Below are 14,321 nucleotides of genomic sequence, written 5' to 3' on the forward strand. Positions count from 1 at the left end.
CAAGGTCTTACGTATATGTTTTTGCCCCATTGTGTCAAAATGTTCAAATGTTTGTGAAATCTTATGGGACTTAACTGCTAAGGTCATCAGTCCCTAAGCTTACACACTACTTAACCTAAATTATCCTAAGGACAAACACACATACCCATGCCCGAGGGAGGACTCGAACCTCCGTTGGGACTAGCCACACAGTCCATGACTGTAGCGCCCAAGACCGCTCGGCTAGTCCCGCGCGGCCCCATTGTGTCCTTTAGTAATTATATGTGTTGTTCATTCATTGGCTAGAATCAAATTAATGCAACCATCACTAAATCTGATTGTTATAGTGACCTTCAGTTTCACTTAGTAGCTTGATGGAAACCTTTATCACTATATGAAGGGCTTATTTCAATATTGATACAAGTACATTACCTCCACTTTTCTGCCTATAATGCTGCTGAAATTAATGATCCAAACAAACAGAAAGAAAGGTTCATCTCTAGCAAGAAGCCATATGCTTGAATATTTCTGTTATCTCAACTGCAGATTTCTTAGCGTCATTTAACTTTAGGACTCTGTATCTCAAGATGAACAAAGATGGACTTGTACCACTGTTGAAATAAGCCCTTCATATCTAAGTTAGTTGTGGAACTCATATAGCATGTTTAATTGGACCACTCCTGTTTCATTCATATGTTTAATTAGTTATCCATTGCACTACTTTGCTTTTTCATTTCACATGATCTTAGGGGGAGCGATGAGATCTCGTAGCATCACAGGGCTACGCCAAATGCTCAATCGACACCTCACAATTTATACTGTGTTCGTTCGTTCAGAACGACGGCTTCGCATTCTGGCTCCGGGGCGGCTATTAACTCTGGTGGAGCCGCAGATGGTCCTGTGAACAAACTTGCTCTACTCCAGCGGCCTGCTGAATGTATTTATGAATATTCTTCGTTTTTTCACGAAATTCTGAGAAAAGGTAGACAAATTCATTGAATTATCAGTTTCCATTTTGGGACTGACTTTTAGAAACTACTAAGTTCAGATAGAAGAAAACACAAAGTCGTAGCCTCCAGAAACCCATGAATTCTATCACATAGGACCTTTTATTTCTCAGAAATTACGCTGAATGCCCAAGAACCGTATGTGCCTTCCAATCATAAGAATTTATTCACGATGAGACCTTGGCTAGCTTGTTTAAATCTGCTGCGGACACAATGCTAGTATACTCGTAAAATTCACTTGAAGCTTATTCATTGCACCATTCTGTAAATGGACTCTGAAAAGTGTGATATTTTTTTATGTGCCATGTTGTTGTCGTCGTCATTTCGAAAACTGCTTTGACGCAGCTTTGTGAGATAATCTGTCCTCCATAAGCCTCTTCATCTCTCCATAATTAGGTCAACTTACGTCTTCTTGAATTTACTTACAGTAATATAACCTTGGACTCCCAATACAACATTATCTCCAAATCATCACCCAGCTTTCTTCCATAAAAAAACTAGCCTCATAATGACCCCTTCTTTCAGTAAAGTTGTAACATAAATTTATTTTCCCTCTGATTCAATGCAATATTTCATCAGTTACGCGATCTACCCATCTTATCTGCACCATTCTTCTGTAGCACCACATATCAAAAGCGTCTGTCCTGAGATTTACTACGCTGCTTATTGTTCACAGGTCATTTCCATATAAGACTACACTCTAGACAAATACTTTCAGGGATAACTACTTAACACTTAAATTTTTGATTAGACGTTACGATATTCCTGTTTTCAAAAAGGTTTTTCTTGCTATTGCTTGTATGCATTTTATACATTCTCTGCTTCGACCATGGTAAATTATTTTTCTGCCCAAATGCCGTTGCTTTTCTCTTGTCCATGTCATCTATACTGTATGTGTCATCTATACTTCCCACAGTCGTGCATGCTTGTACAGTTTTGTATTTCTCCTCTAGCTGTTCCTGCTTTAATGTCTCATTTACTAATCCAGTTTCCTCAGCGTCGCCTGGTTTAATTCGACCACACTCCATTACCTTGATTTTACAGTTATTCATATTCATCTTAGAATCTCTTTTCAGTGTTTTCAAGGCACTATACAATTTGTTCAGCTGATGTTACAAGACCTTGATTGTCTCTGACTGAATCACACACTGAATACTCTCTAAGTACTTGTTTATTTCTCCTCCATTAACTTTAATTCCTTTAATTTTTTTCTTGGTTTCCTTTACTTCTTGCTGAGTGTATTACCTGAATAATTCTGGGAATAGGATAGAACACTTTCTCACTACTTTCTCAACTATTGCCTCCATTTCATGTTGTCTTATAATCGCAGTCTAGTTTCTGGACAAGTTGTAAATAACCTTTCCCTCATTGTATTTTACCAATTCTACCTTCATGGTTTCGAAGAGTGTATTCCGGTCAACATTATCAAAAGCTTTCTTTAAATTTACAAACGCTTTAAAAGTAGTTTTGCCTTTGTCAGTCTATCTCCTAAGTCATAGTATCAAAGTTGCCTCGCGTGTTTCCAAAATTCTTCTGAACGCAAATTGTTATTCCTCCATTATTCTGTAAATAATTCGTGGTAGTATTTTGCAGTCGTGACTCATTAAACTGATGTTTTGGTAATATTCTCCCTTGTCAGCACCTACTTTCTTTGAAACTGGGACTATTACATTCTTCGTAGTCCGAGAGTTTTTCGGCTGATTCATATATCGTGTATATCAGGTAGAATAACAGGCTCTCCCAAGGATCTCAATAATTCTGATGGAATACCGTCAACGCAAGGCGCCTTGTTTGGACTTACGTCATTCAAGGCTCTGTGAAATTATTTTCGCACTGTCATTTCTCCAGTCTTCATCTTCAACCCTTTCCATAATATGATATTCAAGTATAATCTTTCCGCATATTCCTCCCGCCTTTCAGTCTTTCCTTCTTTACTGCGTAGGCTTCCGTCTGAGCTTTTCATATTCATGCCGTTGCTTTTCTCTTGTCCATGTCATCTATACTGTATGTGTCATCTATACTTCCCACAGTCGTGCATGCTTGTACAGTTTTGTATTTCTCCTCTAGCTGTTCCTGCTTTACCATTTTGCACTTCCAGCCAGTCTCACTTTGTGGGTATTTTTCTCCATATGCATACAGAAATCGTGTCTGAGTTAGTTGTGCCTGTAACTACCATGAACGTAAGACACCTATATCAAGGACGCCATCAGATATTGCTTTGTTCACTAGATGTGTGGAATATAAGATATTATACGAGTACAGTTTTTCACTGTGGCATAAGTAACAAAGATAATTTAAAAATGTCCAAGGGTGCGAAATTAGCTAACAGCCAAAGCATGACATGGCTTGAAAAGAAAAGGAAAGAAAAGAGAGAGGCCTATACAGTAAAATGTTTTCCCTCCACTCTCTTTTATCTAATCCATTTACTATGTTCTTACATTTTCACCTCCCATCAGTTAAATTCAACATATTCTCCGCAGTCGGTCACTGACTGCTTTAAGATACTTCAGAAATTTCATTGTATGTTTACAAAGCTGTACTTTCTATTTCATAAACCACCGATTTGGGCGGTGTAGAACCATCGTCACGTTATCTGTATCACAGCTGAAATGTCATCACAAGTACGGCATACGCAATTTTTTTACAAACGAATGGAAACAAAGTTTCAGTAATACACAAAAAGTAATTCACTGAGCTTCTTACGTAAGTATTGCTAAACCTCTGTTTCAATCTGCTAACATACAAGTATTTATGTACACACTTTTTGTGATGACGTTTCTTTGTGTTACAGACAACCTTAAGATATTTTTAAACTGTCCGAAATCGATGGCTGAGTAAAGAAAAAGTACAGCAGACTAAACGTACAATGTAGTTTCTTAAGTTCAGCATCTCGTATTTCCTGCTGGACCTTATCGCTTTGCCTATTTGATAGTCTGCTGCCTTCGCTATTTCATCTCTGGCTGTTACTTATTCGTGTTCTTTGTCTCCCTTTCCCACGTTTCGGTCGCTTGTAGCCTTAATGCTCTCTTCGAAACCCCAACAACGTTTTGTTCTTTTAATTTATCCAGTTCTCATCTCCTTCACTTCCTCCATGGAATTTCTTTAGTTTTAATCTGCAGTTCATAACCAATTATTTGTGATCAGAGTTCTTTTCAGTTTAAAGACTGATTTCTAAACTTCTGTCTTACCATCACGTACACTGAGAACTTCTGATGTCTTCATGTCATTTCCACATGTATAGTCTTCTATCACGATTCTTAAACCAGATGTGATCTCAGCAAAATTCTATCATATGACTTTTTTTCCATTCATTTCCTGTAGTTCCTGTTTTATTCTCTTCCTTTTCCTACTATCAAATTCCAGTCCCCATCACAATTAAATTTTAGTATCTCCCAGCGTTCTCAACAATTTCATTTATCTAATCTAACTTCTTTAATCTCTTTATTATCTGCGGACCTGGTAGGCATATAGACATGTTCCACTGAGGTGGGTTTCGATTACGATATTGCGTTCAGTGCGATGCTCATAGCAGTTCACCCGCATTCCAACTTTCTCGTGCATCATTATTCCCTTTACTGTGCTGCTTCTGTTCCGTGTTGACAATCCTATACTCACCTGACCTTCCTGTCATCGCACTGCAATGATTCTAACAATATTTAACATCATCTTTTCCAATTCCATTTTAAAGTTTTCTAACCTACTTATCCGATGTAAGCATTTACCAGAAATACTGTTACGTAACGGCTTTATAAAAATGAAAAGAAATGCCCAGAAATCCATTCAAAGCAAACTGTACAATAGTGAAGACTAGAAGTTAGAGTTACAAATGTATTTGAAGCTGTCCTGAATTGAATTTTCCCTAAATTGACCAAATCATTTCATGTGAATGTGAGGGTGAGTGCTACAATACGTCACGGTTTCTCTCTTTTCAAATATTCTGCGAGTTAAGCAACTACTCTGTGTTTGGCAAAACCAGTTGCGGTAACTGATGGACGCTACAGACGCAGAGCTCCTGGGTTCGATTCATTGACGATCTCGTATTTCTTTGTGGCGAAAAATCTTCCTCGTTTAGCATTATATCAACTCTGGAGCTTCTTAAATAAGCAAGTAGCATGTCTGACGCACAAGGAGCCGAAGTAGTGTGTCATTAAGCGTATCTGCACTTTACGTTGTCTCCCCTGTTTGTACTAGGTATGATCAAGAAGTAACAGGAATTTTTGTTTTTCTTAAGGAACATTTATTTATTCCTCAACATAAATTTTGTGCCATTCAAAGTAATTCTTCTGAGACATAAGACACGTCTGCCAGCGCTTTTTCTACTGTTTGAAGTGCTTATGGATTTCACTTTTCGTTATGATTTTTAGCTCCTTCAACGATTACGTTTTTATCTCACCAACAGTGGCAAAACGACGTTCTTCCATGGTTGTCTTCAGCCTCGGGAATAGAAGTCGCAGCGGACAATGTTCGAGGAATACGGTGGCTGCAGCGAAACAACGGCTTTGTTTTTTGCCAAAAAATCATGAACAAGCATTGAGGTGTGAGCGGGAGCATTACCGTGATGCAATTCCTACGAGTGGTTTTTCCACAGTTCTGACCGTATTTTTCGGATTACTTCACGCACACAGCGCATAACTTCCAGATACTATTCCTTGCTGACGGTATGACCATAAGATAGCAACTCATGATACACTATCCCATTTTCATAGAAGAAATCAGTGATAAGAACCTCCATATGTGATCAAAATTGTCCAATTTTGCCGTTCTTGGCCCTTCAGGCAGTTCGCATTGGGGCGATTAGGCCTTGGCTTCTACTTCATACCCTTTTAGCCTTGTTTATTCCCCCGTTATAATCTTCTTTAGAAGTTTTGGAAAGTTGTCGACTTCATTCAGAAATTCCTGAGCGATATCTACGTGACGTCGTTTTTGGGTCGAAATTCAACAATTCAGGAACAAACTTCGCTGCTACACGTTTCATGCCCAAAACATCCCAAAAAAATTACATGGCATGAGTTAAAGGATATGCCGAATCATCAGAAACCTCTCTGATAATGATTCGGTGATTTTCTGGAACCATTTGCTTTACTACTTCCACACCGTCGTCAGTACTTGATGTGCTACGGCGACCAGGGCGGTCGTCTTCTTTAAGGTCTTCTCGAACCGCTTTGAAACCTCCTAAACTCTTGTTTCTTACTCATAGAAGATTGTCAAAAGCCGCAGTAAACATTTATAATTCGGTGCTGCATTTTATTTTATTTTTCAAGCAAAATATAATGAAAATTCTTGGGTTCCCTTTTTTTCGAAAATAAAAATTCGCCGAGCACTCGGAAACACGTATACCCTTTCCGACTGTCAACAGTAAACTAAATATTCGAAACAGCTGAAAATGCAAACATGCACCAGAAACATATGTAACAACAATATAAAAAGATTTGAAAATCGGATGTATAAAACCCGTGAAACTAAAAAAAAATGCAGGTTACTTTGTTATTACACCTCGCATGTATTACGACACGTGATAGAACTCCCAGTGCTGACGTACTAACAGGTGTCCCAGTCTTCCTCAAGCATCTTGACGGACGTGCAGCATATGACGGCATTAAAGCGAGTGAATCACTTTTGTGACGTAAGTGCACGGTAGATTATGTCGCACAGACCTACGATATCGACGCTAAGAAATGCATACGTACGGTTCTTACAGTGTAACGCTGGGCCGAAGAGTATGATATGAGGTGTTCATTCGAGGGGGAGGGGGAACGGGGGGGGGGGGGGCGACCATGACTTACCCACGTGGACACTGATACTGCTACTACTGCGCACGAGTCGACCACGCCCACCTCGTCCTGGTATCGACACGACGGTCAGCTGACGCAACTTGTCAGGGACTTGGTCGCCTGCATGATGAAAATCTTCTCTTTCCACAAGGTAATCGTCAAGTCGATGAAAATATTATTTATTTCCACAGTAAACGTCAAAAATTTGAAATGTTTCCGTCATTTTGGTTTTGATCAGTGAGAGTTTTGAGAGATTCTATTTGTTACTAGATTTTTCTTTTGTAATATTAGATGATAGACAGTTTCAATGGATAAATTAATAATCATAATTAAATGCCGTGTCTGTCTTAAAGAGAAACAAGTGCAGATCTAAATGCACGGCTGGAATGATTATCACATGACAAGGAATGATATTACAATACTGTAATAGATATTTTAAAAAGTAATCCCTAACATATTTAAACATTACGTACGTTATTTAAAAAAGTTTTGTAAACGCCAACAGTCCGTATTAATGTGAGACCTTAACTTTTCCTTGCGAATTGAATGTTCAAATAACTTATGGGTTTGCTGCCGGGTGACGTCGTCGACAACCGTCAATATTTCGACAGGAGCACACCCTGCCATTCTCAAGGAACAACTGCAAGGAGGAAGCAATGTGCAAGGAAATTTAATACCTCGGTTCACAGAGGAGAAACAAGGAAGATACCACACACAGAACAAGTAACCGCATCAAAAACAGAGGGACAGAATTAGTGCTACCTCACCTGTTGATTAATAGTCACTATCGATATTTCTGATGTTGGTTTTCTTTCTTTGTGTAAATAATAGAGATGGGGCCCCTCCACGCCCGCACCAGCGTGGTGACCAAACCAAAAGTTCTACTGTCACCTCCGTCAACATGTTAGTTATCTAGTAAGTGGATCACAGGATGCTGGGCTGTGATGTTATTCGTGCGTCTGGGTAAGACTATGCATTAACACGGTCCATCAGGTGATAGATAGTGGACGAAACGCGATTTGAAGAGCAGAGGGAAAAAGTGCCAAGGCTCGTGCCGTGGGAAAAACACCTCTGCGACAGTGGGATGAGTAGTAAGAGCAGTAGTGGCTTACTAGCTGTGATAGTTCATGCAAGGTTGGGTTTGTTAGTATGGGTGTCATGCATCATTACTGTGGCAAGCGATGGCGATGTATCCCAGTTGCTGCAGCCGCTACATTCCTGGAACAATCAAGATCGTTATACAGTAGTGGGAGATCGGCCATAGATCATCTCACTGTGTGGGGGATGTGTGGAGCTTGTCTGCATGCAGTGTACGGTACGGCTTCCCTGCGTGGTGCCAGTTATTCGGCAGTGTATTCCAGCTGGATATCCAGTAATGGCGTCTGATTAACAGGGGTCACCTGTTCCGTTGTGTTTGCGTGTGCTTGGCCATAGATGTTAGGTCCTTACAAGTATGTCTTTTGGTCTTTTATGTTTCCATCTATGGTTGTGGTCGTAGTTCCCCAGATTCAGAATAAACTGGTTCTGCGAATGTCTGGAGTTTCTGTATAGTCTTGTGGTGAGTTTGAGGATTACCTCCGTGAGAGTCTCTCTGCGGTTACTTGTTCTGTGTGTGTTATCTTCCTCTGTGAAGCGAGGTGTTAAATTCCCTTGCACATTGCTTCCTCCTTGCAGTTGTGCCTTGAGAATGGCAGGGTGTGCTCCTGTCGAAATATCGGCAGTGGTCGACGACGTCACCCGGCAGCAAACCCGTAAGTTATCTGAGTCCGTATTAACATTATAGGAAACGGACCATGAATAAATGTGAAAAGATGAGAAAAAAGGGGGCGTTTCACAATGCATGCTTCATTATCATGAGAAGAATAAGAACAAGAAGTAGTTCAAAACTCCTTCTAGTTATACGAGGGCTATTCAAAATGTAAGGTCCGACCTCTCGTCAAATTGAAACCACAGCAAAAATAAAAAAAAAAGTATTTGTAACAGTTTCTTCCAGCTACTTCTCTACACCGTCGCCGCTCCGATTTAGACAGCTGTCGTAGCTTTTTACCAACTTTCCAATATCCTCGTCATGGAAAGCAACTGGCTGCGGTTTCCGCTACTTCTCTACGCTGGTCTGCAGTTCGTTGTCTGTGTCAAAATTTTGTCTTCATGTGTGCACAGATGAACATCAGAGGGAGCCAAGTCCGGGCTGTATGGTGGGTGATCAAACGCTTCCCATCGGAAACGCTGCAGGGGCGTCCTTGTTGCCCATGTAGTGTGCGGCCGAGAACTTTCGTGAACAGAGAAATGCATGAGATGTATGTTATGTGCGGTTACATGGAATCAGGCGAAACCTCGCAATAGGCATCCATATCTAGCGGGAGATACTATTGTTCTAGGCATATTTGTGTGATTTCGGTGTGCTCACAAGACAAAAGAGCAACGTGACGCGGTCGATAGGCACACTACACACACTGCCCAACTCATCTGTGCAAAGTTTCACCGGATTTTCACTATCGTTTCCATTTCGCAACCTATCACACCTTACTTTCCGAATAACCCTCGTAATTGGGAAATATTTATTTTCCATAAATTAGTTCAAATTTATGGTTCCTTCAACAGCACACAGATGATTTTCGGCGCCGACCTTGCACAAAAGAGTCAATGCTGTCTCTCTCTCTCTCTCTCTCTCTCTCTCTCTCTCGCTCGCTCTCCCCCTCCCCACTAACATAACAACGTCGCTCTCCAATGTAAAATAAAATTTTGAGCTTTATTTCTCCCTTGGTAGCCATAAACCATCAACACCGGTTCACTAGGCTACAAATTTTGTGCTCAGAAAAACTCTGTTAAGTGTGAGCGCTGTTACATTGGTCGACTTAATATTTACTAAGTATTACATATTCTGAAAATTAAATAAGTTCATGGTGAAAGGTCTCTGTTGGATTCCTTTCATGTTTAATTTCTTAAATCTGTTGTCATTTACTGCATAAATTCCTCTTCTAAATTTACTGTGGAGTTTCTGACTATCTGGGAGGAGACTGAGTAGTGGAACGTGTTACTTTTACACATAAACAAGAACGATCTGTCACACTACTACACTTTAAAACACAGTTTATATGTAATTCATGTCACACAGTCTCATACGGAACCTACATCCGCTTTCTTTTATATACTGTATATGATAAGATACTGTCATCCCCCTTCCCTTCTGTGTGAGAGGATGAATGAGGAAATGTATTTCTAGTTGCATGCTTGAGGGTAGCAGACAAGGCTGTCTGCTAGAGAACAGTAGGACCAACGTCGGAACAGGTAGCTACGCTTTCTAAAAGCAAAAAGGTTTCTTTTCTTAGTATGGTCCTGTCCGTCCGTTGTCATGTTGGTATAGGAAGCTGCCCCTCTGGCCACTTCCGTTTGTATTTTTGAGCCACCCCTCAGGAAGGGACCAGGCAGTCTGTCCGTGGCGAGCGTCTGAAGTGGTAAGATCTCCGGCTAAGCGCGTGTCTGCTAAGTCCGTAGGACAATGGATTTCTTAAGTTCAGCCTAACTGAAAATTTAATCACCTTTATTTCAGGTTTAGATCTAAAATATCTAATGTTATGTTAAATTGCAGCGCAGTGTAATTCTCGTGTGAAGTTCAGATTATTTTCCGGTAGTTGCTTTGTCACTACTTTGTGAGTAAAGTGGAACCACGTGTTGATCAGTAACTCTAAGTTCATCAATCTTAAATGCGAATGTGCGTGAGATTATAACGTCTCGTCTTGACAATATTTTTCAATATAGCAGCTTTTCTTTATGTTCAACACACGTGGGGTGTACTTTGTGAAACCAGTACCACGTGCTTATACAATTGTTTAACCCATCAGGTTAATAGTAAGACGATAGTAACCAGTTCGAGGTTTTTTTTTGTAAATTGCTTTTCGATCTAATTTATTTTAATTATCAAAATTATTGTGGAGTTTTACGCTTTGTGTAAACCAAGTTGACCACGTGAAGCATGTGGTGTAATCATCAAAGTAGCCCTCAGCTATTCTTTTTGGGAAGATTTCACAGAGAGTTAGTATGAATTTAGTATACCAGTGTGTGGTAATTACATGACGGACAGGATTGTGCTACGAACGTAATTTCTTTGGGTGAAAATTGAATCGGTTGGTTGTGGTTAATTTCCTCTTGCATATGTTTCAACGTTCTTCGTGTGTTATTTTATGAATGCAGTGTTGTATGCAGTCTCCCAATCTTGGCTCCATATTTGATGTGTTCCGTAAGATTACAATCTCACATTTTTACAATCCTAAATAAGGCACCAGCTTCGTTATGAATCGAGTTTAATATGCTGAAATTTCAATGATCAATCTCAAAATAAATTTCCAAATATAAACTGATTTCTTTCTTTTTATTTAAATTCTCTTTTTTATTTATATATTACCGGTTGTTGTATGACTATTAAAAGATTATAATTAATGTTGGTCTGTTTGGGAATTTGGTAAACCTAGACTAGATACCTGGTGAAACAGTTGCACAGTAATGCACGGTTAACTTCCCCAGACAGCTCACAGCTTTTAACCCCCTTTTATTGTCTACAGTACCGCTTACATAGCAAAATAAAGCAACAACCTTACAATGGCACAACAGATACTCATATACTAAATACTAGGCTGTCTCTACAGCTTACACTAAAAACAATGAACGACTGCCTTCACTCCTTGGAAATGTACGTTGCCCCGCAGCTTACAGGTATCCAAATACATATGGCCCCTGCTGATCACACACCTAAATACTGTACACAAAAGACACTCTTCTTATTTGTAAAACACATCACAGTAAAATGTTTCCAAAGTATAAGGCACAATCCCGTTTCCCGCCGTGCTCTCAGGCATCAGACAATTAAAGATAAATACTTCAACAAAGACAGTCTAGGTCCCAAATGGTGTTTATTTTCTCGTAACAGGTTTCAGTCATAGAAAGACCATCTTAATATTAGCATGTAAATTCACTGGTGAAACATGTAGCCGACGGCCGGTGTGGCCGGGCGGTTCTAGGCGCTTCGGTGTGGAACCACGCGACCGCTATGGTCGCAGGTTCGAATCCTGCTTGGGGCATGGATGTGTGTGATGTCCTTAGGTTAGTTAGGTTTAAGTAGTTCTAAGTTCTAGGGGATTGATGACCTCAGATGTTAAGTCCCATAGTGCTCAGAGCCATTTGAGCCAAACATGTAGCCGGTGTGCAAAGCAATTGCTCATACGTGCTAAGAGGCACGTGTTGTCAACTAATCATATTTTAATAATATTTTAGGAACTCTTTCCCAGCACGTAAGTAAACGTCACCAGCCATGCTAGCGAACAGCCTTAAAATATAATGAGAGGCACCCACATACCTTGCTCATACTGTGGCATCAAGCAGTCAGGCCTGCAAGATGAGTGGTCTGCCAAGCGAGTGGATTCATTCTTATTTATCGAGTAACATGAACTCTCGTACTCACAATTAAGTTACAAATTATCCTCCTATATGAATAATACGCAACGGAAACGCACATCTAACTGTTCACTACGGCCTGGCAATACCACATTTTCTTTTTTTTTTTTTTTGTATTTAACGGCTTTTATCAACACGTGGCCATCGCACTGAATATGAGTGGCGCACACATTATAAATTCTGGATATCATGGCAACATACAATTCGAAGGAAAAGGCCACCAATCTTTTTCTTTTCACTATCTTATTTATTCCGATAAATTCTATAACCTAAACACACAAATTCTATAACCTACAACAATAACACATGAGAAATTCCGCCCAGTGGACATGGCTTTACATTGGTGTTTCTCTATCTTATGGTCTCGTAATTATTTAACGCTACAGTGCACTTTCTGGATAGGATTGTGGATCTTTTGCTATATCTCACACTTCGACTCACACAACCATCATCACGAAACTTTCCTCCTGACCGAGTGGTACAAAAGGAACACGCATAACCCACTACCTCTGAAACTACCTTGCTACTCTCCCATGCAAACCACACATACTTAAATTACATGACATACGCCACACTACAACATTAAATACAACACAGGGAATAGTCACAACATTATCACTTTCAGCTCTCCCACTTGAATTAATATTTATCCCAGTTTCACATGACACTGCCCCACTTCGTAATTCTACTTTCCTACTATGAACTCTGGAGTTATATGCACGTCGACCTGTGCAATGCAAGCCAAGTGGCGTTGCTGGATAGACGGCTGACTCACCTTGCTTCTCTCTCAGAGTATTATAGTTTGAATCCAGCGTCACACGGAAACATATCACGCAAAGTAATATTAAGAACATATTCATCACACACACGAGCCCTCAACTAATACCATGGACGAGTACTTCTCTTTATCCTTTGTCTCATACACGGATTGAGACTCACTCAGTACTCACCACATGGAAGTACTCGCGTCTAATTTCAAGTCCTGCACACGCCATTTCTTAAATATTTCAACTTATAGTCCACACGCTACTAATTCAACTTAACTTAAGCACACGGAAGTATTTCAACTTATTGCTACATGTGGTTTCATTGTGACCGTTGGTCACTTCTGAAGATTACTACGATCCCATTAATATTACCTGCCTGACATTTAATTCTCCCCACAAAAGTTCCTGAAATAGAGAAATTATTATTTCAAACTACTCTTAAGTATTCCACATGCATACCATGTCTCCACTCTTTTGTCTTTACGGAGCACACCTAAGACAGGTCTTAACAGCACCAGATCCAGCGGCAGAGTGCCGAAACATGGCCGTTCTTCAGGTCCTCTCGCACCTCTGCCGAAGTGGGGGAGCACCTTGCTACCGTATTGGTCAGCCACGTTTCAGGCGCTCAAAGCTCAGGTAAATGTCATCTCTTTGGTCCCACCAAAGGTGGCCAAAGGATCGTCTCAAAGATGATCATATATTCACATTCACTATCTGCGGTTAGCAGACGACCATACATTCATTCATTCATTTCACAGATCTCGCCAAACTGAATGTAGGGATTTCTTTTGTGGGAGTGGACGTGTGATCAATTAAATAAATAAATTGTCATTTTTTCCCACACTGGTATCCGGCTTCGCTGTATTAATTGAAATTGAGTTATTTTACAAAAAAAATGTGTTGTTCTGACAAAAATAATGAAGTATGTTGTACCTATTTTCAATGTCGGGCAGTACTGTACCCTTTCAATAAGACAGGGAGATTAGAGTTTAACATCCCATTGTCAGTTCAGTCATTATAGATGGGCTTAAAATAGCACTTCGTAAAGTGACTATCACGTGCAGCACCACATTAACTTTCATAACCCCGAGACAACCATATATAACACACAATTAATTAACAACAAGAATTCTTGCTTAAAATAAACGCGTATAAGAGGCATATTAACACTTCCTGCCCACACCTGCGATACAGAATTTTAAGTAAGTTTATCACTGAAAGCACCAGGGCTAACTCCCACCCGGTACAGAACTCCTTACAAATAGGCGATATACCATTCACAGATGACACCCTCAGTAAGAACAACTTCCATCATACAACTGACCCCCGTGCATAACTTTTAGCGTTCC

The sequence above is a fragment of the Schistocerca serialis genome, chromosome 2 (assembly GCF_023864345.2).
Source record: "Schistocerca serialis cubense isolate TAMUIC-IGC-003099 chromosome 2, iqSchSeri2.2, whole genome shotgun sequence".
Taxonomy (NCBI): domain Eukaryota; kingdom Metazoa; phylum Arthropoda; class Insecta; order Orthoptera; family Acrididae; genus Schistocerca; species Schistocerca serialis.